Source organism: Sebastes fasciatus, chromosome 21 (assembly GCF_043250625.1).
Source record: "Sebastes fasciatus isolate fSebFas1 chromosome 21, fSebFas1.pri, whole genome shotgun sequence".
Lineage (NCBI taxonomy): Eukaryota > Metazoa > Chordata > Actinopteri > Perciformes > Sebastidae > Sebastes > Sebastes fasciatus.
The window spans coordinates 14849290-14873306 of record NC_133815.1 but is presented as its reverse complement, the minus strand read 5'-3'; the positions used below and the strand labels follow the sequence as shown (position 1 = coordinate 14873306).

The window sequence follows — 24017 nt, the reverse complement described above, 5'->3', positions numbered from 1 at the left end:
CAACAGGTATTCAGAAGGAGCCTTTGCAAGTCCTTTCCAAATAATTGAATACAAAATTAAATTAAAAATAATTTTATAATGTTTTCCCACAGAAAAGCAATTTCATTGTAATTTCAGATTGGCTAAAACAGCATCCACAATAATGATTTTAGCCACAGAGGAGCTTAGCAAATATTTTACTACCCACCTCCCTCTGGAATATTAATCCTGTCTGAATGGGGCTTTAGTAATACAACATGCCAGCGCTGTGTTTTGAAGTGTCTGATTATTCAGATTTTCTCCAGCAACTGACGGATCACAGCTCCTTTTTTCTTCGTAATCAAAGCACTACTGTAATCCACTGTAGGCCACTGTAACAAGTCATCAACCTTCAGAGGTAAAAGACGATTACAGAAATTGGCGATGGAGTTGACACAAACAGAGAACAGAGAGAGCAAAAAAAGGCACTCTCAAATAAAGAAATGCAGCAAATATATTTGTGTAAAATTGACGCTGTGAGAGCCTGGAAATGATCGAGGAGATATTTCACTTTGTGTTTCTACAGGACAGGAAGAAAAAAGAGGGGCAGAGGGAGAGAGATAAAGCCCGGGATGTGTGTGGCGGCAATACAAATGCGGCGGAAGACAAACAGGAATAAAGATGTTGAGGAAAGAGATGTCAAGGTGAACATCTCACCTTTGTGGATACTGCATGTAGACTGAGGATAAACACTAACCCTGCAAGGGAAAAGACAAACGCGACATAGTGAAATAAATATCTGAAGAAAAAAAAAACTTGTCAGCTTGTAAAAATGATCCAAACTCAGAGTGGAGTACTCGAGAAGTCAATGTCACCGCTTGTCAGACTTAATATTTCATGGTAAATATGATTTGACTCAAAATGGGAGCAATATTTTGAAATTGAATACATGACACGTTACCTATACTGGACAAAAAGACAGAATGAGACAGGAAGAAAGAGACAGCGGCCTTGCGCGGAGTGCCACATCACTCCGCCAGTCATTTAACATTTGACTGTGGCAATTTGAGCCTCCATTTGCATCGATTGATTTTCTCCACTCAAGTTGGGAGCTGTCATGGGATTAAATTTAGTCGCATCACTGGCCCCACAGTGTTATTGCTCTCCCATTATCCCAATGCTTTAGTGCGCGTGCACACATGTGTGTGAGCATGTGAGCGTGTGGTCATGAAGAAAAAAACTCATATACAGTATTTGGTACTGGACCAAGCTTCCACACGATCAAAGTGCCTTTGATCAAATCATGCCCTCAGATCACCCACTTACGCTCTCAAGTGTGCGCTGTAGGCCCCAAATCACGCTCAAACACACACACATAGCTCCGCATGCGATGTTGGGATTCTCTCTATTTAACTATCTCTCTATCAGACGTGCACACACGCACACTCATTTGTGTTCATAGCTATGCATACGTCCCCGGCTTCAAACACCACTGATTTGACATTTCCTTCAGAGCTTCACTGTTCGTGACGCCGTCTCTTTCCCCATGTGGGCTTTACCGAGCCTCAGAAGTGAGAACCAACTTTGCTCGCTTCACACACACTCCAAACTTCTGTCCCCCTGCTCCTTCTCTCATTACCGGCTCCCCCTCTGGTGTGCCTGAGGTCTTTTCCTACTCTATAGTCGTTGTGTATGCATGTGCAAAATTGTGTGTGTGTATCTGTGCATATATGCAAAAGCTAGCCACAATGCCTGCGTGCGACTGTGCGCAAATCATTCTCTCATGCTGTCAGAAGCGACTCTTCTGCCGCGTCGCTTCACGAGGGCAAACGAAGCTTTGCGAAGTTATGCTGTTGATAATGAAGTCCTTTTACTGTAGGAATATCACTCCCTGATCTGTGTGCCCAAGTGATTTTTTTGTGGATCATTCATATGGTAATGCCGGTACGTGTATAGACGCGTCCTCTTGGATTTTGGTTTTGTGTTTAATCTCATGGATTGTCGCTTTAAAGATGGAGACAGGAGACTCAAACTGACACTTTGATTCACAGAACAGTGAGAGTTTTTGAAACCGATACGACCAAAGTTTCAGAGCAAAACTGATCAAAGTCTCTGAATCCTTTTTTTTGTCACACCAGAACTCATGTAAAAGTTTGATGTATCAAAGCTTTATCATCTACAGAAACACTCTGGTCAGTGCTTGATTCAAATGTCAATCCTCTCAAAAGAACAGAATGACAGCTGACCTGCCAGAGCGCAGAGACACGAGCGCGACGAAAATCACACTTTAATGCTGATGCCGAAGACAGAAAGAACGGCTTAGCATGTCTCGCCCCTGATGTGTTAATTGTCCTCTTGAACATTTTATTAAAATGTCAACTTGCCTGTGGGGAGTGACAGAGTGACAAAACAGACGCTGACAGAGGAACAAACCCTCCCGCGACCTTTATAATTCCCATTCTTCCTCTCAAAACCTCCCTCCACCTGCGTCTAATGAGCTGGCCGAGAGAGGACGCGCCCTTGAAGACGGGACGCCACGCCGTCTCGACCTTTAAACGGCGAGCACCGTAGTCGATATAAACTGTAAAGCTAGTACACATTCTCTACTTCAGTGCCATTTTTTGTGATTCCTTTTTGATCTCCAGATATCAAAATCTATTTTTTTTTTTTTTTCTACGTGTCGCACCTCCACAGGGAATCCAGGATCAGCTACAGAACAGAGATTTGATCTGCGTCAAAGCAACGGTGACCCCATGGTCTTTCAGGCATGTGAGGGAAAAGAAAAGAGTGAAAATGTCTTTTATGTCAGTGAGTGCTGCTGGCGCTAGCGTGTCTTATTAATACAGGAGAGGGTTGCCTTTTAATACCAAGACTCTATTGATCCTACTAGACCTTCTGGCTGCAGATGAATGGGGCTTACATATTATCACAGGTCTGAAATGGGCCCTCACATATCTGTGACATTTCCACCACAGACGGCTGTAATTTGCAGAGCGACACACCCCAGCCCTCGCTCTTTTTATTTTCACCCACTTACGCTATTTTTCTCCGCTTCTCTCTCCTCCCACCCTTGCCCTTTTCGGAGTTTCCGCTCCGGGCTACTTCGTGTTATCAGCCCCTCCCGCCTCTTTTCCGTCTGTCTTTCCATCACTTCCCCACCTTTTGCCATTTTGCTCTTTTCTCGCGATTCATCCCTTTTTGTTCAGCCCGTCTTTTCTTACATGTACGTCTCACTTAAGAGTTGTTTTTTCGTGGTCTCTCTCCTCCTAAACTGTTTCACCACCTGAGTCTCACTCTTTCTCACCCGCTAAACCTCTCCACCTGTCTTTATCTGTGCTTGCTCTCAGCCGTAACCCCTGCCTCTCATTTGGTTCTATTTATTTATCTCTTTCGGTTTCTCCATCCCTCTGTCTTCTCACAATCCCGCTCTTTGTATTTTACTCAGCAGCTCTGCTTTGTTTGGCACCCAGCAGACAAGGCTGCTGACAAAGGTGGGCGAGAGCATATTTAAAATGTCACTGGCAAAGTGACAAAAGGTCATATGGAAAGTAAGAGACTCCCAGCACAGTTTGGACTGACTGCTAAACAGGCATTCTTGCCCCGTTTTGTGTGTGTGCGTGTGTGTGTGTGTGTGTTGAGGGTTTAAAGACACGCATGCATATGCATGTACATGTCTGCATCTGCCCAGGGGTGTGTGTGTCTTTTTGTGTCTTCTCTATGAGAGAGAAAATACAATGAAAGGTATTTAAGGATCTGTGTACATATGTGGATTACTCTGTGCATTTGAGTCCACATGTGTGTATGTGGTTACATGCGAGGCATATAGTATGTGTTGCCATGTTTATGCTGCTGGCGTCCTTATACCTTGAATGCTAGTCCCTGCCTGAGGTGAGGCCTTGAGCAGCCTGCAGTCTGATGAGTCGGCTTTTAAAAAAAGTTGCCCGCCAGACACACTGCTGCGCTGAGAATGTAAGACTGTGCATTGACCTAAAGGATGCTGGTTTAAATCCAGAAGGGAGTTGTTCTAAATCTGTAAATGAGCCTGCCAGCAAGATGTCAGTCATGTCTTTGCCAGGGATCATGCAGGATCCCTGGCAAACTTTGCATACACATCAGGATACAGGTGGAGCAAGTTTAGCGTGAAACCACAAAGCCTCTAAATATGGATAATATCTAAATATTACACTGGATAATCCAGTGTCATTGAAACTTCTTTCTGAGGAAGACTCAGTCCCTATATGAAACCCGTTGACAGCATGTTTTGTGGATTATCATCGTGGTGTCCATAGTATACTTTATGGGCTCATTTTTGTGTTACCTATTTGATTAAATGGTGTGAGTTTTGTGCTATTCTCTTTCTAACACCCGGGGCACACAAGACGTATGAGCAGCACATGTGCATCACGAAACCTCTTGCTTTTTATTTCGGCGCCCATGTGAACAGGTTAAAGCAGCCACACAGCCTGCATGAGCAGCGCAGCTCAGGCGTGGTTCGGCCACGTGTCACTAGAGATCTCTCTATCTCTAGAGATTTGAGGTCTCGCCGATTTTTTCTGCGTGCCTCATGCCGCGTTCCACGCATGGTTCACAGCGAAGATAGACATCGTACCAGCAACATTACTACAGTTTCAATGTCCATATCTGTAGAATATTTCACAGACACAGACAAAGAAAATAAATATTTATTTTGAACTCAACACTTTTCCGTTTCTAAATAAAAGCCCTCCAGCGTTTTTTTTCTTTCTGTGGACAGAATTCCTTCATCTGTTAACACAAGGCTTTTATTCTAAAATGAATATAAAATTACATGAATAATGTACTGAAATGGTCATTATGAAGGGCAGACTCTATGTAGAAAGAAAGGGCTGGCAGAGACGCAGAAGTTCAGCGAGGTAGTCGTCATGCAGTCGTTATGCATCCACTGTGGGCCGGGGCTAATTGTGTAATGCGACTGAGGAAGACTGTTGTTGTATTCATAGAGTCTGATTCATACATAGGCTGCCAACAAACGCCTGTATGTAGAAACAGGGCCGGAAGCGAACCCGCGACATTGCGGTTACATGGCGCGCTGTAACTAGTCAGCTACCAAGGCGCTCCAGAAAAACTGAGTGTTTAGCTGCAACAAATGTATCTTCACTGTGTGTAATTTAAGTGTTTGAGCAGAAACCTTCACCTTTGCACACCTGTAAGCAATTCCCCACCTCACATTTGTCGGTCAACGTTGTTATTTTCTAATGGACAGCATCATTTTTGAGCTCATAGAGCCGTCTTGTTGCATCCGTGAGCTAATTAAAAGCAACACATAGATGTAAATGATATTGCGAACTGCTGAGTGTTGGTGACGGGTAACTAAACTTGAAAATCTGTTTGGGGAGGGTGCTTTGAGACGGGATGAAAAATATGGTCATGTCTACAATGGAGTAGAAGCGCTGCTGGGTCCCTGTGGTAACCACATACAGTAGCTCTTTGGATCCTTCAGGTGTATTGGGCTCGTACAGTCTTGTGAAGGGCTCTTTGCATGGGTGGAATATGGTCTCAAAAAAGTACAAAATGCAAATGTCCCTCAAAAATAATCCAAGGTACACTGTAGTGTTTGAACAAAATTAAAATGCTTTTTTTTTACATGGCAATAGTTGTTTAAAATGACCATCAGGGTTACAGTGACCCAGTGGTCCTTCACAAAACTGTACGAGGTCATGTCTGTTCTTTTTTATTATGTTTGTGTTTGGGCAACTTCTACGGCTGTGTTGAATTTTAAGTCAGCACTTTGGTTTTTGGAGGCTGTGTACGACAGAGAGGAGTGTTGACAGATACAGATGACTTGTCTCAAGCACAGGCAGTTATGCAGAAAGGGGGAAAAAAAAAAGTGTGCTAAATGAGGAAAGGGCAGGTGGTGGGAAACCAACTAGCACAAAGATGCACAGAAAAGCCGGGAGGCAGGTGTGAAGTTCAGCAGGCAGACAGACAGATGTTATGGATGACAGAGAAAAGTAAGATTTTTACCAAGTCAGGTCATATAGTTTTCGCTTAAAGCAGAGTGCAGTTTTTCTCTCTTTCTCTCGAGCACAGAGCTACTGTCTGGAGTGACTCATTTCACAATGCTCTTGTTTTTCTGAAGCACTTTATATAGCACTTAAAGTTGTCATTTGGAGTGTGTTTTTCCCCACTTGCACTTAATGTTCTGTATGGGTCTCATTTGCAGTTTGAGGCTCATTCTCCTGGTGCATGCTTACAGCCATCTGTCTTCCTGCTACTCTTTTTTTGCCCTCCTGCCTGCCTGTCTGTCTGTACCTGCAGGCCCAACCCTCTCTCTCTCTCTCTTTCTCACAATGAAGTGGTACAATAATCCATCTCTGGGGGAGAGGAACAGATCCATAATGTATGTGTGCATGTGTGGGGGGGCATGTGTTAGGTGTGTGTGTGATGCTGAGTGCTTTCCATTGAATCTCCCAGCTATGCACTAAATGTCACTGCCAGCTTGTGAAGATTCACTCCCCCCTTCCTCACCCTCCACTCTGATCTTATCAGCCCTCATCCATGTTCTCTAACCTGAATCTGTCTTCTATCTCATACCTGTTTGCTTTCATAACATGCAATTTTTCATTTCAATTTTTTTTCTGTTACACTATTTGAATAGATGGATTGGATAGATTTTTTTGCTGACAGATATATGCAGCTATAGGATGACTCAGATGGATGCACATAGGAGATGTATGTGAGATATATGTACGGACAGATAGAAAAGAGAGGGATGTCAGCAGTGTGTCAGCGGTTTTGATGCGTTGATGGCAGAGCTGACACAGCATTGGGAATAAGAGGCCAGCCCTCTGCTTATCCTTCTATCCCTCTCTCGTTCCCTCTTTCCATCCATCTATCTAGCCTATACTATCCATCCATCCCCTGTCAAACTGAGTTTCTCTTGCCAAGGGCAGAGAGGCATGCGAAGAAGGAGAAATTGGACATTACTGGGCGGTCATTTGTTGAACACAGCCTCCACCACAACCCCGTGACTCTTGCGTGTTTTCCCTCTCTCTCTGTCTCTTTACATACATACTCACACAGACACACACAGTGCACTCCAAAGTGTCAAGGCTACAGATTTTTCTCTCTCAGCGTGACACAGATTGAGTCAATGCGGAGGCAGGATAGCCTTCCTTAATTGGGTAACTTCAAAACTACTTCTCTGGTGGTGTTTTGAATGTAAAATGTAACCTATAACTTATACTCATATCATTTAAAGGGTGTCTACTCACCAAAACTCCAGAGCTTCTTTATATGCAATAAATTTGATAGTGTGCAGCAGTGACTGACAAGATGACAGGCTATTAGGCAAATATTTGTTTCGTGTGATAAGATCATATTAGATGTATTTCACCAAAGACAGATACTGTTAACGGATCACTGCTCGCTGAAGGGATGCGGTTCATGTATGACTTCTGAATACACTTCTGGGGGATTTTTTTTATACATTTTGCTCTTCATTAAAGACTGAAATGAACAACATGTCTTGTAATCATATTAGGGTATATACAAACACAGGAGCTGGATTACAGTTTCGACAGTGATGGTTAGCTAACGTTAAAAGTCAATCATATTTATTGCCTGAGCTCTTAACCCTGGATAGAAAGGAAGAAATATGATAATTACAGTACGTAACCGGGGGGTAATATTCCGAGAAAAATACTCAGATTTTGCGAGAGATTAAAGTCATAAATTTAAGAGAAAAAAACTCGAAGGTCCTGAAAGCTACATGTTTTGTTTCATGTTCATGTTTCATGTGTTCTTTTATGAACATAATTACTAAAATTATAGAAGTTACAGGACAGTAGAGACAAACAACTTTTATCTTTGAATACACAAAGGCATGTGTCTTTATTTCAGCACAGCTAACTCTACAAACAAACCGTTGAGAAGACGTTACTCTGAGAACGGATGAATGGAGAATCTGCTACAATATTTAATATATAATAATAATATTAATAATACATTTTGTACTCTACGGCTCACGTTACCACAGTGTTTAACGGTGGCATAAGTGTAATGAGGTTGATCCAACCTTGCAAAGTGAAGCGATGTGATTCGTAAACAAAAATACCCCACTATTTTTCATTATTTCATTACCACAGTTCTGTACGCCAGGATTTTACTCGTAAATTTCAGACTTTATAATCTTGCAAATTTGTGAATTTTTTTTCTCGTAAATGTATTACTTTAATTTTGCCCCAATATGCCGTTGTAGATGAGAGTGAGGGAAAAAATAGTGCAGAGGAAGTAAAGGAGATAGTTTGCCATGGAAGTCCTTTTTTTGTAATCGATGGTGTTGTTATCTCAGACTGATGATGTCCTTCTATTTTGGTTCATAATTCAGCCCTGCATTAAAATCATTTGCCACAGTATGGCTATATTGTACCTTATTTCTCTTAACTATCTAAACTGTTACAAATGTTACCTGTCCCAGTATGATAAGGAGTAATTATATTCTAATCCTGAGCATTTTGCGTTTTTCTGGAATTGGCCTGAAAGGAAGAATGTATTAGCAAGACCATGTTTCCTCCTTAATTGGTCTCTTAGAAAGGCGAGGAAGTGTGTCCTCCAGTTTGATTGGTTGACCCGCTGCTTGTGAGTCTCAGTCTGGCAGGTCAGCGGCTGTGACAGGGTGCATGCTTTTTCTCTTTGATGCTCATGGTGCAGAATAGTGTTGCTGTTGCATATGGAGATGCTGCAGACTGGCAGACCAGGTCAGGGAGAAGCTGACTTTGCTGCCCCTTCTTACTCCCGGACAATTTGTTTTTTCCAACATGACACAATCTTTGTTAGACTCCACAGAGCCTGCGGACACATCATCAGCACAAATAATAGAGGACACATCCTGAGAGAAATCACCATCCTCAGCCACAGTGGACGAGCCCTGATTCTCCTTTTTGTGTTGATGCAGCAAAGTCATATTTTGTGTAAATATAATTAGTCTTCAGACTCATTGCAAGTTGTAGATGGCTGCTTATTTATTGTCTTTTTTAATTTTTCCTATGAGAGGCAGTGATCAGCATAGGATGGGAGCTGAATGTGCCCATGATCCAACACCGTCAGTATGTTGCTATAAAGATAAGCAAAGAAGTTAAAGCAGTCAGTTTAATTAGAGTGGTCCGTTTAGGTCTCCGGTGCTTCACAGGTGTGCCTCGCAATGATTCGCTTTTTGACTTCTGCCCAGCTGTCTTTACTGAGAGCAGGGCATTAAGGATAAATGTGTGAGAGAAAAAGTCAAAAGCATTTCTTGATCAGGTTGAAAACGGATGGATTGTGTGTGCATGTGTGAAGTGTGTCTAAAAGTGTGCAGGTATTTGTGTGATTGTACTGGGTGTATGTGTGTCATCATATCTATCCCTATTCTGGGGTTAGTCATCAACATTTGAGAGGCCTAGCAGATGGCTTAGAGAGCTGTGAGAGGAGAGTGATCCAAATCTGGGACCGTGTGATGCTTACTCACTGTGTTTACATGCTTCGAGGTAACCTGGACATTGTCAGCCCTAATCTACGGTAACCTGACTAGACATCATGTAAATGAGAAAGCTGGCTTTCTTAATTGGGGTAGTGAATTAAAGGTACAGTGTGTAACATTTTGTGGGATCTGGGCGGAAATGGAATATAGTATTCATAACCATGTTTTCATTAGTGTATAATCACCTGAAACTAAGGATCGTATTTTGTTCGCTTAGAATGAGGCTTGGTTCTCTTCATGGAGTCTGCCATGTTGCCCCGCCATGTTTCTACAGTAGCCCAGAATGGACAAACCAAACACTGCATTTTTTTATGTTACCTGAAGGCCACCGTAGTTTTCCGACACGCTTGTGGCATTACCACAGTTTTGCCCTCAACAGCTCACGTTACCGCGGTCTTGGAAAGGGAGGAGTGAACGGAGGGGTATTCAGTTGGTTGCAATCTGCAACCAAACCACTAGATGCCTCCAAATCCTACATATTGTACCTTTAAGAGAAACCTGGTTGACAGTAGATTTATGCTGAATACATCTGATGTCTTGGCCATCTATAGATGCACCAGGTTTATAACTTGTTTTTTACAAAAAGCACTTTGTGCATGACAAAGACCTCCAACATTAAACGGATCGTGGTGGCAGCAGTTGCAATGATAAAAATGTCTCATTAATTATCACCAAAATAATTAAAAATCTGACTGAAATGAAACAAAATGCATCCAAAAACAAATTGTTAATATACAGTAGAGTAAATGCCAGGCTTGGATCAATAAATATGAAAGTCACTAGAGGAGAAATGTGATTATTGATGAGCAGCATGTGATCACACGGTTTAGGTTAACCAGGTTACAGCACTGCGATGCCTTCTTTGATTTCGTGCCTTAACCTGATTTCTCCCAGCAGCCTCTTGACTCTCTTGAGTGTGTTTTGTCTGTGAGCGAGGGAGAAGGGGGTGTATCTCATTAATGGATGGAGGAGCTAGATAGTGCTTCCTTTGTGTTTGACTAATCATATACTCCACCTTAGGAGAGCTGCTAATGAGCCCATACTGCCCCGCATGCCGTACACACACTCTCTGACAACGTGAGATGCGAGCTGAAGAAGACCAGTTGCCATGTGTCTGTTTTCATTCGAGTGTGTGTGAGAGAGAGTGTGTGTGTTGCTGCATACTGTACTTCTGGCCCTGTGTGGGATCAGTGTCGCCGGCTGATGACCAGGGAGTAATGAAGCTTAGCAGCTGTTAATGAGCACATCGCCATGGCAACACACTACCTACAGTACATGGCCGTTGTGCAGAATGAGTCTTGACAAAATCACAGCAATCAGGAGAAACCGCATCATAATTTAGCCCTTACTATTGAAAACTTAGTTTGTGCTAGTATTGTGTTATTGTTAGGGCTGCCTCCTCTTAGTCGATTAGTCGACTAATCGGTCGTTTTGGACTTAATCATCTAAGATTTCTTTAGTCGATTAGTCCTTTTTTTAAGATTTTTCATGGTGAATGACTTATTTCTAAGAAACTTATGACATCTCTGGTAAACACAAGATTGAAAGTGGTGCTTTTGTGTTATTCTTTGTGGAGAAACTCAGCTTTAGAGATCTGTTGTTGAGTTGTATGAGTGTTAGTCGACTAAGAATTTCTCTGGTCAAGGACAGCCCTAATAATTGTGATGAGTTTGTAGGTTAATTGCATGTGTTATTATTTAGAAAAATGTGCTGTCAAGTTAAGTGAGAAAAGTCCTCCTAAAGGAGAGATTAAAATTGTCCATTTGCACGTGTAAAATAAGCCTCCATGGGGGGGGGCTTTTAAAATGCCTGAAGTTAAAAACAAAGAAAAAAAAAAACTTGAGAAAGTGAAGACGCGATGCAAAAAGGATCGGGTGTCAGAGACAGCATTGTGTGAAATGTTTGAACAAGTCAGCACATTGAGATCTTTTTACGCTGCATATCTGGCTTTGGCAGCGACATAAAAACTCCCTCATTTAAAGTTGGCATTAAATACATTCTCTATGAATGTATTATATTTGTATAGAGAAAAATAACACCTGTGAATGCATACAGCACACACTGCCATTACCATGTGATTTACTCCAGTTTGCATTATTATATATTTAGGTGTAATTACAGCCTGTACAGTTTGTTTACATTAGTGAGAACGTATCTGCTCAGAGGTAGCTATCATTACCACATCTGCATTCTATGCTACAGTATGATAACATACATATACGGTGTATATATATATATATAATATAAAATTGACTGTGAGAAAGTTGATGTTCAAAAGCAGTGGACACCAATTTAGACCATTTTCCACCTCCCCAGCGACTCACCTGCTTTGAAGAGGACAAACCAAGACTTTGATTTGACACAGATAGTCAGGAGAGGAAGGAAATACAAGTGTTTGGAGTGATCATAACTCTGAAAGCATATAGAGCCGAAGATTGGCAGGTTTCAGTGGGTGCTTGGTGTCTGAGGCAAGTGTGGTTTGACATGTCTCTGTGGTAACCAACAGCTATTAGTGAGCATTTAATAGATCCTTGCAGGGTTAAATAGGGTCAGTATAGGGTCAGAGTTTGAACCGGAACCAGAGAATATAAAAGACACTCGGAAATTGTTCCTAACCCTTCAGCCGCATTTAATAGAATACCTTGACATTGAAAATGAAATTGGTTGTTTTTCTCGAGCAAACACCTGTCAGACTGAAAGTGGAGGTTAAGATTCAACATTTTCAAATTGTTCTAGTATACGATAAATCAAGTCGGGTACAAACTCGAGGACGTTGGGGAGAAACTGATGCGATGATGAACTGCATTCCTGCAATTTACGTCAAAGCTAAAGATAAATGTGGACGTGAATACTCAAGACATATGGAATTAGAGTAATTAAGAGCCAGGGAAAATGAATTATGGTTGAAGATCTTGATGTGTAATGTGTTCAAATTAATGTCATAGTTGTGTGTTTGTATCATTTTGTGCTAAACAAAATCTCTCTTTTTTCTTCTGCATGCTCCCTGTCGGCAAACCCTCCACTGACATCTATAGGTAAGTCTCTTGTTGATTGTTTGTGTGTGTGTGTGTGTGTGTGTGTGTGTGCCCAGCTGTCTGGTCTGTTGATAAAAAAACATTTGATATCATTAAGAAATGCATACGAAGAAATAGGAAGAAACAAAACTGTAAACTGCTTTTGACTTTTGACACTGACTAACATTATGTTTTTGCAATAATGGCTAGATTACCCTCGTAAGAAAATTACAGTCATATTATTTTGTCTCTATGGGCTAAATAAACAGATTACATCAGTACGAGTGCTTCTGACAAGCTGGAGGTAAATCCACATTGAATAGGGTTTTGATGGCTTTAACTTGATTATCTTTTGATTTCGCCTTAAGCTTCCGTTTTTGTATCTGCTTAGTGGCACCCCGCCAATAATATCAAGTCTCCACGCACATTCATTCTGCTGCCTACGTTGAAATGGCTTCAGAAAAAGAGAGATGGAATAATTTATTACTCTTGGAAGGCTAGGTGGCAGCTGATTTTTTTTTTTATTCCGCGTTGTGTAGTATAGTCTTTTCTTTTCTGTGTGGCGATGTAGGAGTGTGTGGCAGCTGGTTAATTTTGAACGGGCTCTTTCTCTCTCTTCTCTCACTCTCTTTTCCTTTCAAGTATTTTTCTCTCTTTGTCCATTCATCATTCATTCCGGGTTTATTTGTCACACTGTTGCGGAGGTTGTATGGGTGAAACTTTGCTTGAGCCTGTGTTTGATGTGGATATTGGACAGCACGCATTTTATAGTCTTCTTTAGTAATTACAAATTGGTGTTAAATTGCTATTTCAGAATCTGACTGATATGGCCTTTGTGTGTCTGCATATTCCTACTGCCTGGGCTCTATTGTCTCTCTCAGGTGTTTCAAAGTGAATTGAAGATTCTTTGAAATTTAGCAGAAGGGAGAGTAAAGCAGATGGCCTCACATTGATTTTTTTTTTTGTAATAGCAGATGCGTGTGATGGCGTTCATGCTTTTGTATGTGCTCACATCTGTCCATGTGGAGATTGCATCGTTTTGCACGCATTTTTTTGCACCTGTAAATGGGATTGTGCCAGCGTCGTCTGGCTGCACAGTTTGTCAGTTTTATTTGTGCCCACATGAAACCCGTGGCTTTGACTTCCTAAAACTATTAATCGTAAGTAGGGATGTTAATAATTAACCGTTAACTGACATTACGAATTTTAACTGATTAACGCTATCGGTTAAACGGTTAAAAGAAATATTAAAAATAGCTAAAAATGCTGAGCAAAACTCCGAGGAGCGGCTTGTCACTTAAAGGATGATAGCTGGTCCACCTTAATAGCCCACCTTAAGTGAGTCCGAGCCGTTGTTGCGGGACACGGAAGCTTGGCTTGGAGGAGCTGTAGCATTTATTCACCGACAAATAAACTGTACTCACACTGCACTGCTACGTTCACAGCTATAACGCCACAGACAACCCCACACTCACTGCCGCCAAACACACACGGTTCCGCCGGACGCCACACTGACAGGCCGTATGTGTGTGACAACGGCGAGCGCGAAGCCACCAGCAACGCTACAGCTGTGAACTTAGCACAAACACACAGTTTGTCGGACACTCGCTAACGTTATGCCGGGCAGACACACTGCTGACAACCTTGCAGCTAAACTAAATAAAGCGGTGGAGACTTACTGGGACAATACACGCAGCGTCATGGCTGCTAACTCTCCCGGACGCGTGAACTCAGTTGCCTGATTTGTGCATACACTGCAACCTGCGATAAATGATGGATTTAACATGTTGTGCATCAGCTTTTCGTTGCAGCTCGGTGGCTTGTTAGGCACTAAAAATAGCACTGCTGCATGTGACGCACTAATCTTGTCGGTTAACGGTTAACAACTGGTAAACGAGGGCCGGTTATTGGTGAGAAAAAAAAATAACAATTGGCATCCCTAATCGTAACCCCTTTGGCTTTGACTCAACTTCCTCAAGTTATTAATCATATGCATCGCCTTGTCTCAACTTATGTCCACCATGTACCGTGAAACACCTTGAGCTTGTCGCGATCAAGCCCTTCTTAATGCCATTATACATTTATGACCACCTTGTAGGGACGTTCCGGGCATCGGCTTGTCAGCAACTCATTAGTGAAAATCGCAGGCAAAACGGAGCAGCTTGATGCAGGATCCTGTCACCCCTCCCCAACCCCTATCCCACCCTTCACTTTAATGAGCCACATTTGCAAGGTGCGAGACGAAAAGGTTCCCAGTCCGTCCACATCAACATGACAGCTATTAGGAGACACCAACAGCTGGTGGAAGGTGGAATTAGGGATGAGGAGGTGAGAGAGGGAATGACCGACTGAAAGAATGAAGGAGGGGAGGGGTGGAGAGAATAGTACAGTAGGTGCAAGACAGCCAAAATAACAGACAGTGAGAGAGATGAGGAGTACAGCTGGTGATGGTCATCGTGTTCCTTGGGCCACGCTCGTCCTTCATTAGATTCATCACCTTGCTGGAGTACGAAGGACAGAAGAAGGGAGGAAAGAAAAGTACGAGACAGTGAGTGGGGAAAAGTGGGTAAGAGGCTAAACTTGCTCCAAAAAGAGAACACACACACACACACAAGTGATGCAAAAGACCGCTGGAGCACAAACATGAATACATAATGCATAATGCAAATACAAACTGCACCAACACACTGACACATGCTATCGTTGCAGCGGTCCTCTCATTAGTTCTGTCATTGGGAAGTGTGCTCAAGGCTGTTGCTATCATTAGCAATTTACAGAGAGTTTAAAGAGTACGAGAGACCAGAAACGGGACAGAGGGAGAGAGAGTTAGGGGGGGAAGTAAAATCAGAGTAGGAGAGAAAGCCAGTGTTGGTAAGGAGAGAGGAATGGATAATGACAGGGTGTTTTCATGCATGGTCTGTTTTTGTACCTTCCACTCCTTGAGAGCGTCGGCACCCTGAGCATGGGAATTGTAATCATATAGTTCTATCATAATTTTCTAAGCACTTGTACACTTTCAACATTTATTTTAATTAATTAATTAATTTGTTAATTATTAATTATATTTCTTATTAATTACTAGAACAATTTGACACACAGGGCTGAGCTGCATCTCAAATTAATTTCCATGTTTCCACTTCTATATGACATATACTGCTGACCTGCTATCTCCCCCTAAAGACCCCCTGTACCACCTAAAAAATACAAAAATGTGTGTGGAAAAGGTTAATTAAATAACATGAGAACAGGGAGAGACAGAGGGCAAATAACTGAAAAGGTTAGACCAAAAGATACAATTAAGCTTCATGCCCTGAGGTGTAATATTAATTTATCAAGAACAGTTGATACTGACTTCATGTATTAGCAGGATACACCGTAATGTAATATATGTACATTTCCAATACGACTCATTAATTTGATTAATCTTGAATCTCACACAAGTTGTCACACCTCCAAAGTGTGCTTTAACTCTATAACACATGGACATGTGACTAAATGCAGGAAAGTCAATGATACAAGAATGATCTTTTGAAATGAATGTGCTCATACATTGCTTAATGCTACTGACACTGTTCGTGTTATAATTTAGAGCTAAAATTAATGCAATGTTGGCAGTGCTGTGAAAATATTCAGTAATTTTCAATTAATCTAATTTTAGTACATCACCAACAAAGTTTTTTTTTTTCTCCCTTTTCAGTGAAACTATATCATAGAGAGTCAAGCTAATGTGTCTCTGTGGTGATTTTTCAACTTTGCTGTGTGAGAGGCTATTCAGCAGTCAGATTTGCACTGTGGTACAAACACCTCTGATTTGTAAACTTCTTCCTGCAGTAAATAAGAACACACAATGCCTGCGGTGTTGCATTCCCAAATAAGTCTTTACTTGTTGAAAAATCCAAATGTCACTTTTGATCATATGTTACTTAGGACTGCTTCAACAACAAGAGCAGCTGATTACACCCGAATATATTGTCACTATAGCTTAAATAATGTGCTGCTGTGTAAAATATAACAGCCTAAATCACATCCGTCCTTTTGGGAAGGACAAAACATATTCTCCAGTCACATAACACGTAAAGAGATTTTTTGACTATGCACTTCATTTGTTTATGTCCCACTACCCTTTTTTACTGAGTGCATTTAAATCTTAAATGGCCCGTTTACGTGTTTTTTTTTTGCCTACAAAGCCGTAAAAAAGGAGAACAAGCGCTGGGACAAAATGCTGCTCAAGATCGAGAGTGAAACTGACCTTTGTTACAATGTGCTGTAAAAAGTTAATGTAGAGTAAAAGCAGGACATTTTTGAGTGATAGCCACAGGGAGTAGCTCAGCGTCCTTTGGTTCAGATTTTACTGATATTAGACATGTTTTTTTTTAACAATAAGAACTGATCCGTCAACTATAAGCCACTCCACCATAATTACATGTCACCATTACGGAGGAAATGATCAAAGTGCCTTTATAATACCCCTGTACACACAGGATGATAATGTAAGTTTGAGATGTGAAGTGTATGGTTAAGAAATAGAATAAGAATTAATCAGAAATAGTAAGGAGATTTATATAGTGCAGTCAGACTGAATGATTGGAAGGAATATGATTAAACGGGGAGAGGCTGCTGTAAGGTTATTCTTGAAAAAGATGAATTTCAAGCCTCTGTGGCAAAGTAGGGAGTGACTCTGCATTTATGAATGGAGTGGGAAGGTCACTTTTTTCTTTGGGGAGCCAAGACAAGACCAGAGCGATGACCTGTCGGTGCATTGAACACCCAAAACATTTGTCAGCATCCCTATTCTGATGTGCTATCCATTCATATCATCGTAAGTTACGATGCAGAATTTTTCTTGACATCGAGTAGTTTTATTATGCATCATTATATACTAACTTTTTTTGTTGTGTGGTAATTAGATCAGCCGGCTAGTGTGTAAATGAACATTTTTCTGGACAATCTATTGCCACGTCTCTACTCCCCAGGCTTTACACGGGGACTAATGGAGGTGGATCAGTGAGGGCAGGCCCATAAAGCTTCCAGCTAACTATAACTTTATATCCAGCAAATTAGGCTCTCAGGTCCAGAAGGCTCATTACAACTCAAACTTTTTGTTCATTATTGAATGTAGCTGTAAATAATGTATTCCACATCTTCAGTCTGTGGTTGGGAATGAACGTGCCACATAAATATTTAAATAGTACACTGTTATATTTAGTTTCCCCACAAAACATTTAACTGGATACATTAGTATTTATATATGTGTGTGTGTGTGTTTATGTGTATGTACGCTTTCATCCGTATTAAATTAATCACCGTGTATACAGCTAAAGCACCATGTCTTAACGCAGCAGTAAGCGAGAAATAGGCATTACAGTAACAAAATATTGATTCATATTTGATCAGCGCTGCCTAGTTTGACCGTTTGATCGGAGTTTGCGAGTGATTGACAGCTGCCTCCGTTGAATGAACAGCCAATAGGAACGCACTCTTTCTGAAATGACCTGCGATTGGCCAAAGTCTCCTGTCATGGGCTAGATTTTTTAAAGCCAGAAAACAGAGCCATGAGGAGGTGCAGAAGTCTCTCTCAGAAAACTTGAATTACAATATGCTTAAAGGTTATTATGGAATTTATGCCAAATGATGCCAGAAATATACTGCCTACTGCCACTTTAATTGATCAAGACAGGTCATATGTGTGCTGTTAGATCGCCTCAAAGGGTTTTATGTTGACATGTTATAGTGTCTTTTTACATCCTCATACATCGTATCTTGTGTTAGACTTGACTGTGTACTTAGAAGCTGAACAGTAAAAGTGAAGGTGTTATGTTTTTAAGATAAGTGCCTTCCGCTTGTGAGCAGGGGTGCACAGAATGCAAACATTTTGAATTTGAAGTTTGCAGAACACACAGTTGTCTCCTTGAAACCCACGAAGATGTCTTCTTTACCCTTTTATCAGTTAGATACTGTGTATTGAAAATGTCCAGCCCAGTGCAACATTGTACTTATTGCCATTGTAGAGTTGGCAGACGAGTGTTCTTAACAGTTTTACGACATGAATTCAATGAGGCCAAGGAAATAGATATTTTTCCCGGCAGGTATTTTGACTTGTCACAGCAGGGAAAGCACAGGTGTAACTAATAACATTAAAGCTGGCTCAATTTTCATTTCACAACGGCTGCATGCACAATAGCAGCGCCCTGACATTACAACGCCTGAATGCAATGCCTCCATCATTTATCATCTTAATTACGCCTCTGCTCTTCCTTTGTTGACCTTTTCTGTAATAAAAGGTTCATACAAAACTCAGACAGCTTCTAAGATGTTCAATCTTGAGCAGAATTTTTAAAGGCATGGAGTTTATTGAGCATTAAAAGCAGCAAGTAGCCCAATATTTCATTACAATAATGTTTCGCATCGCAAAGATACTTGAAGTTCAACCTTCAGGTTGACCTCAGAACTCTCTTTGTCATGTAGATTGCCATGTAGCTCTAAATCAAGCACGGTTTTGCTTCTGCGAGGAAAGGTTTGCAGGCTTGTGTTTCTTGGCCCCATCAACTATGTCGTGCCCATTAAAGTGCTCATCTCCACAGTCTACAGTGGGGAGTACAATGTTATGCAAAGAACAAGACCTGAACATGAACGTATTGTATGTGGATAGTTTAAATGATATGTTTAAAGCGTATTTCAAAGGAAAACATGAAGACAAAAGCATGCTGTTTTCACCTTCACCGTCAACCAGTAACAATCCACATGTAACTGATGGAGTTCTCCCGCTCCAGAGTTTACTTTAATTGGTCGGACACCTGAGCCTCAAAAAAAGTATTTTGAAAGCGAATAACACAGCAATGGCACAATCAGTGCTGCAGCCATTCCGAGCGTTAAGTCCTTACTTTGGCATCCCACCCTCTGTGAAGAAATGTCTGCCTGAGACTGAATCTAGGAAAAAGGAATCAAACACAACATCCCCTGGCTAGAAACAAATGATAAGCACACCGGGATGTGATGTAAATTGTGCCATACACATCACAGTCTAGTTGGAAATGCAACATTATGACAATTACATGAACAATTTCAGTCATAGTTTTTAAAAACGCAATGGGACATTGTAGTTCAGGATATTGAAAACAAAAATATGACTCACCTCCTAGACAGATGAGAGCACACGTTACGAATGAACCTCAAACACTTAAACAGCAATATTGTCTGCTGTTAGAGAGAGTGCAATTACCTCTAAAGTAATTTTGAATTAGTATTTTTTTGATTAACACATAATAAAAGTGTGAACCCTTCATTCACGTCTATTTAAGTATGATTCTTTTGTTGATCTCTGCAGTAGAGGGTACGTTAAAATTGTGTTTATGGACGGGTGGAAAGCGGGGGATAAGAACTAAACGAGTGATATCACCAAATGAGCGGCTCAACATGTGATAAAGACTTGAGCCGTGGGAGCCAGGGTGATGACAGGCAACGGAGGAGGTTGCGGGGATGTGAGAGGAAGAAGCGGTTAAAAAAAGAGAAAATAAGTAACACCGAGAGAAGGGCAAAAAATAAAACAAGAGAGTATGGAGACAGGTGATATACACAGAGAGAAAAGGTGGGAAATGGGAGATGGAGCATGTGAGATGATATGAAGGGAGCTCAGAAAAGATGGGGGGGAAGATAAAAAATGAAACAAGGGTGAGCAAGTGTGGTGTGAGAGTGGTTCTGTCTGTTGGTTATCTAAGCCTGTGTGAAGAAGAAATCAGGGACATTATGGATAAAAGTTTTCTTTGTCAGAGAGATGCTGTTAGATGGACAGAAATGCATGTGTTGCTTTAATGGAGTGCCTTTACTTTGGCTACCTGTGTGCCTCGAGGTAAAATAAAAAGACATCCCCAGCTTTTTGCATAGATACTTTCATACCAACCGAGTGAGATTGACTTGATCTCTCAGTTCTGTTCATTTTGAAAGCAGAGGTCATGCGAAGGGAACACAATGCATTCGTCTCTGATGAAAAAACATCATTAGTTTGGAACAAGAGGAGCTGTCACTGCTGTCATTGTCTCGCAGCAGTATTGTTTTGTGCTGCAGGTGTTGTGTTTGATGCACAACATTTATGCTTCTTACACAATAGAGGTGCTCTATACAGTATCCAGAACATTAATATAGCAGCAAACGACTATTTGCCACGTAAAGATATAGATGAGTAATGTCTACCTGAGCAGAGAATGAAGTCACCTCTGTGTGTGTTGTAATCTGAGCTTCTCTGTGCCTTAGTGACATAGCCGGGGAAGCCGTGCATGCTTTTAGTGCATGTTAGTGCATGTTAGTGCATGTTAGTGTGCGCTTGTGGCGGAAAACAAGTGAAAACTGACGTTAGCACATATGAGCTGTCTTAGCTTAAATGATCTGACAACCACTTGTTGCGACGTGAATGCAATGAAACGGGGGAGGGAGAGTGCGACATCTAGGACCCGAATGTTATCAATAGCACTGTTAAAGTCCAAAAACTGACTTGAATGAACTTAAGAAACCAGGCAGGGCTAAAGCAGTTCCATAAGGTCAATTCAAGTTCATGCACACTATTTCAAGTCAGGTTTAATTAGTTAAGATTCTTGAGTGTGCATGCTATTCTTAAGCAGCCCAAGAGCAGCAGTCCACTTTAGATGATGTGTAACACTGTGATTGGCTTATAGAAATCCAATTTCTGCATTTGGGGGGAGTCAGATGTCAGTAATCATAGATCTAGACATCCTAGAAAGGTTATGTCCATTGGAACAGTACATTCAAACAGTTAGTAACAACAGAAAACCTTTAGGTTATTAAACATATATACATATATATTGGACGTTTGTCCCTTGCTCTGTTGTTGCATTTATTCTTTTTCTGTATATGGATCAAAAGTTTTGATAAATACTGTAATCTTTTGCCAGCAAAGAGATTGCGGTTGGCGTTTTGTTGCAGCAAAAAGGATGGCATTGTATTTACACATAGCTGATTCTGGCTGACATACAAATGCATTGTGAGGTAGACCTCTGCAAATGGCCTCGCAGAACTGATCACAATGTTTGCCGTCTGTGATATTGCAGTAATTTATTTTTCTTTGGCTACATGAGATACCCAGATACATATTCCTGAATGGTGATAACAAACTCTCAGTCGGACTATAGAGAGCAGCAGCTGAAGTCATGACATCACGTCCGGGTTAGTCTCTGTTCCACTATCCTCCGCCTGTAACTCAATGCAATCTCTCATTCAGCATTTCTTTTACTCTAGTTGTAAACTCCGCTGTCTAAAAAACGGTTCTGTCCTCTCAGTCCTGCTGTTACTACAGACATGTCTGACTCACCTCTTCTGAGCTGTCACTTTTAGCCTGTGTTTCTTGGAACAGTGTATATTCATTAAGTGACCCTCACATTCAAATTCAAATTTCTACCTTGTTGAGAAAGTTACCGATAATTTATCATTACATTGTCAAACCCAAGAGACTCAGACTTTCTAAAAAGCATTTATCCGACAGTGTATGTAAGCATAATGACTGTGTTTTTATCCTCTTGAGGAGAAGGAGAGGAAGAGGAAGTCCGTCCCCCTTGTTTGATTCAGCTCATAGTTTTCTAGCGTTATCAACACTGTCATCTCTGCTGGCCCATGCTGTTGCAGCTCCTGTTCTGGCAGTGCCAAGCATTCGCTGTGATAGATCACTGTTATTACCACATGTGCTCCATTACTGGAGAACAGCGGGAGGCCAGGAACACACACACAATGAGCACACCACCAAGAAAAAAGCAATTCAAGATAGTAAACAAGCACACACACACACACACACACACATGGAAGTATACATATGTTGTGTATATTACACACTTTCCATCTGTTGGTACATGTGTATGCATAGTGTTTCCCCTAGGTGGACTGCTTTTGGGGGGGGTGGATGGGCCGCGGGAGGTTGGGCTTGTCCCCACTATTACCTGAAGCCTATTATGCCATATGGCATTTTACACTGCATAAATTAGCCTAGCGGCTAGAGGACTTTTCCTTACTCATAGCTCTTCTACTCTTACTTGGTTTGAGTCACTGCATCAGAACACCACGGTTGAATTTCAGCCTGCATGCACGTTTTTTTCAGCCTAAACTTTGTTGAAACAGAGCGGCTAATACTGCTAACGAGAGAAACAAGTAAATGGACTGTCGTCGAGTCCATCTCTGTGCTCCACTGTCCCTATACACACACCACACGGTGCAAATCCCACCTTCGTTAAAAGACAGAGATGAGAAAGAGGATAGAGGAGAGAAACTCGCATGGCAGTAAATCACAGCAAAATGCAGTAAAACCACTCTCACAGTGCACATAAATTAGGTAAATAAAATATTTAGTTTCTTTCATTCTGGGGGGGCGGGGGGGCTCACACTGTGCATATGTATGTGTATATATATAGACCCACTATACAGATACAGTTACTATTATTTTATTACACAGATTTGTTGAATGCTGGATACTGATTGGTCAATCACTGCGTTCTACGGTCTGTTATTTCTTTATAGCCGACCGTTGCTATGTATAACAGACCGTTGCTATGGGCGCAATTCTGATTTCGGACTATGGCGGATCACTTTTACGTCAAATTATTGATTTCTTAGGTAATTAGCGATGTTATAAGCGTAATAATGCACAGCTAGCGAATCATTGTTGTGAAATAAACCCCTTCATGGTAATGCAAGACCCCTCTGTACGCTTTGGGGTGACGCATCTCTGTCTGCCGGGGTTTATTTCACAACAATGACCCACTCTCTGTACATTATCTATAACATATCACGCATTAGTGACAAGACACACTGGTGCATTGCTAGGGGTAGGCTATAGCACAAATGAAAACACACACTGACAGGATACAGACACACTCTCATGCTGTACATGTCCACTGTAAAGTATATGCTCACAGGAGGTATACGCAAAGTGTTACACATGCAGTACGTATCAGCCACAGTGTAACTTAAGAAACCTCCAGAGGTCGAGGAGTCTTGTGTTAGAGCCAGCTGCAGTTGTTATTGGAGTGGGATGGCTGAGTCGACCACAGGCTGTAAGAGTAGGTTTCATGGAGACAGAATGAACGAGAGGGAGAGGCAACCGCAAAAAAATGAGAGCACTGGCGAGAGAAACAGAAGCCTGTGGTCAATACCGTACTCTAGGAAATTTAGTTTCGACTTTAGACTCTGTCTCGATTGATGTTTCATAATGACAAAGTATATTACAAGCTGTCCAGACAGAACATGTTAGCCTCCTGATCCATAGTGTTTATTGTACAGCCATATTGTCTTGTTCTTGTGTTTATGTGTGTGTGTGTGTGCATGCATGGGCAGAATGTGATAGACAATGTTTTGTAGATAAACTGTTCTGGCCTCAGTGTTTCCTTCCATTTAATTCTCCATAATTCACTTAATAAACATAAAAACTGACAAAAGGAATTTAGCCTTTGCTCTCCGTGCACGAGTCGAATTAAAAGCATATTTTGCTCAGGGCAATGCTGCTGACTTAATGCACAGCTTTGGCCAAAAGAAGGTGGGGGGAAAAATGCTACGAC

The 24017-nt window shown here is 41.4% G+C and overlaps 1 protein-coding gene across 4 annotated transcripts in view; it reads left to right on the top strand.

The window, feature by feature from the left end:
* The window catches only part of cntnap2a (contactin associated protein 2a), a 393831-nt gene that overhangs the window by 95251 nt on the left and 274563 nt on the right, over positions 1 to 24017 (top strand). The gene's annotated exons all lie outside the window — the stretch shown is intronic.